The sequence below is a fragment of the Thermobia domestica genome, chromosome 15, assembly GCF_964235325.1.
Source record: "Thermobia domestica chromosome 15, izTheDome1.hap1.1, whole genome shotgun sequence".
Lineage (NCBI taxonomy): Eukaryota > Metazoa > Arthropoda > Insecta > Zygentoma > Lepismatidae > Thermobia > Thermobia domestica.
Window position 1 is genome coordinate 188,502,466 of NC_137468.1, and position 3,025 is coordinate 188,505,490.

Below are 3,025 nucleotides of genomic sequence, written 5' to 3' on the forward strand. Positions count from 1 at the left end.
AATGAAGCTCTAAATAGGGAACCTATGAAATACGCAATATTTGAATAGAGTGGTTTCCGTATGGCTGCGACAGAAGCGCAGTGGATGTGGAGTACTAATTATGATGAGGGACAATGCACGATTCTATAAGAAAACGAAAGAAGAACCTATTGGTTGCAACGAAGAAAGACGAACCGAATGTGCTGTTGCCAAAGCATGGAACAAAACTTGGGGACAGAAAGCTGAGGCGTTGCAATGAAGCCATTGGAGAAAGATGAGTAAAGAGCTAAAGAATCAGCTTACCTTCTGCGGAGTGTAGTCGACGACCGCTGGCTTTCACAAATGTTCAAAGTGATGTCTCCTAACAGCAATACAGCGATTTATTCGCTGTACGTAATTGTGAGCAACAGCTTCCAACTCGGAAACGTTGATGGTCCGGAATGCGGTTGTAATGCGGTCTTGCATGTTGCGAATTATAGTTGGTCGGTTGACATACACAAGATCCTTAATTCGATCCCAGAAAAAATAGACCATACAAGTAAGATCGGGCGACCGTGGAGGAAACTGTGAATTGGAACCTCTTCCGACTCAGCGTTGCGGAAATAGAACATTTAGCTCTTCCCTATACATGGCAGCATTATGGGCTGGACAGCCATCTAATTGAAACCACAACGTCTGACGTATATGGAGCGGTACTTTTTCCAATAGCGGCTGTAGATGGTGTCGCAAGAAATCACGAAACATTGCACCTGTTAAATAACCAGCAAAAAACCATGGCCCAATGACCTGAGTCCCTACAATGCCACATCGCACATTAATGCACCATCGGTGTTGCCGATTGACTTCTCTCATCCAGTGAGGGTTCTCCGCTGCCCAGTAATGTGCATTGTGGAGATTCACGTTGCCGTCACTGCAGAATGTCGCTTCATCAATCCATACAATGAATTGAATGAAATTCGGATGTTCTCTCACACGATTGACCACCCAGTTGCAGAACAGAAGCCGTAAATTACAGTCCGCATTACTAGTTCTTGATGCATAGAGAGGTGGTATGGGTGAAAATGTGATTTCCATAGAATACGCAGGACACTACCTTGACTGATACCACGATCTCGTGCGATCTGCCGTGAAGATACATGAAGATTTACTGCAATAGCGGCAAGTACATCAATGGCAACGCCTTCATTTTGTACGACTCTTCCCCGGACACCATAGCGTCCACGCATGTTGCCTGTCTGCCTCAATCGTGCTGCTAATCTCCGCAGCAAATTGTGGAAAATAGCTTGTCGCTGTGGATAGCGTTCAGCGTATAATCGAGCTGCAGCCCTATAATTTTCTCGGCATTCCCCTAAAATCATGAGCATTTGGAATGCCTCCAAATTCGCATATCGCATGAATGTTATTTACTACCGACACTTCCTACTACAATCACTCCAAACATCAAGAGGTTTCACTGCTTGTGGAAGTTTCGTATCCGTCCCGTCACGAGCTTGTAATGCACAGGGGTAATAGAACTCAATGCACGACACCTTGTCCAGTATACGGACAACTTTAATTCACTGCAGAGGTTAATCACTCCCGGACTCTACACGCTTGTGTTACCTGTTTTGGTTACAGCATCGCTTCTTTCTGCCCTCTGTCTGACATAGCAGCAATCGCCTGTTCGAGGCCGCATAGACTGTTTTGAGCAAGGTCATGTACGTGTTAGCTACTGGATCTACAAGAATACCACCACACAATCACTGGCAACGATAAATGAGTGTGCTGTTCGAAACAACGGCAAACAAGCCCACAACACATTGTTCCTGGTTTTGGGAGATATTTCATATTGTACGTACGCACACAAGATACATCGCGCGTCCACGTCATTGTGGGTCTGGGCTACCCTTGGCTTAGGCCCCGAGTTAATCCTGCAAAAGGCGTCGGCGGTTATTTGTCAGGGCATGGATTGCAGTACCCTCCCGGCATTCGCCTGGTGTGACCGGGGACACCCTTGCACCATCTGACTTTCACCTAGTAATGCGACCGTGTTGCTGCCAACGAGGAAGATATATGCCAACGTGTTTCCTCTCGACGTTTCTCTCATTGTGCGCTTGTTTCAATGGAGGTACAACCAACCCCTGTTTTATGTCAAATTTTGCAGATGACCCCCGTTGGAGATATTCATGATACGCCACTAATGTCGCTACTATTTTTATTGACGTCTACACATACAGTTTGGTAGTTCAATTGTTTGTTTGACGGCTCTATGTGCATTATCAGCTGAGATAATGGCCTGCTACGGATAGTCAGATACAAGTCTGCAACAACGCCTCTAGCGGCTAAATGGAAAAGGATATTACAAAGTTTGTCCTCTAAAAGTTACATGACATTTAATGTCCTTTCGAACGATTCCAACAGTTATACCACTTTCCATTTCAAATTTTGAAGTTGCTCCCTATTGGAGATATTCATGAGTCGCCACTGGTCTCGCTACTATTTTTATTACTCTCTACACATACGATTTGGTAATGTAATTTTTTGTTTGAAGGCTCATATATATATAGGGTCGGAACCAGAATTTTCTGAGGGAGTGCATCATAAATACCAAGGTAACAAGTCTCATTGAAACTCTTCAAAGTGACGTGACAATATTCTTTATACCTCACAACGTTCGAACGTTGATATATAGAACGCTAGGGGGAGGGAGTATTTTAAAATGGGTTGCAAGTGATATGAGGGAAAATTTGTTCTTTTCTCTTACTGGCTTCTGTTTTCTTCCCTACGTTGACAAATGTTATATTGCTTTGCCTGGTGAATCCTTTTTTTTCAACTTCAGAAAATCGACTTAAACTGCCTAGGTACTGCTTTCACATAACTCCTCTTTCTTTTAAGCCCAAACGGAAACAGCACTCCGAACTATGTGCCTTATTTTTGTTGTCCGGTATGTTTTTTTTTTTTTCTGGCACATTATACTGATAGGTTAATTCACACATAGTGTGCAATGCTCAGTCCGTCCAAAACTAATTCACATATACCATGACGGTGGCCAAACTTAGCTGCAAAC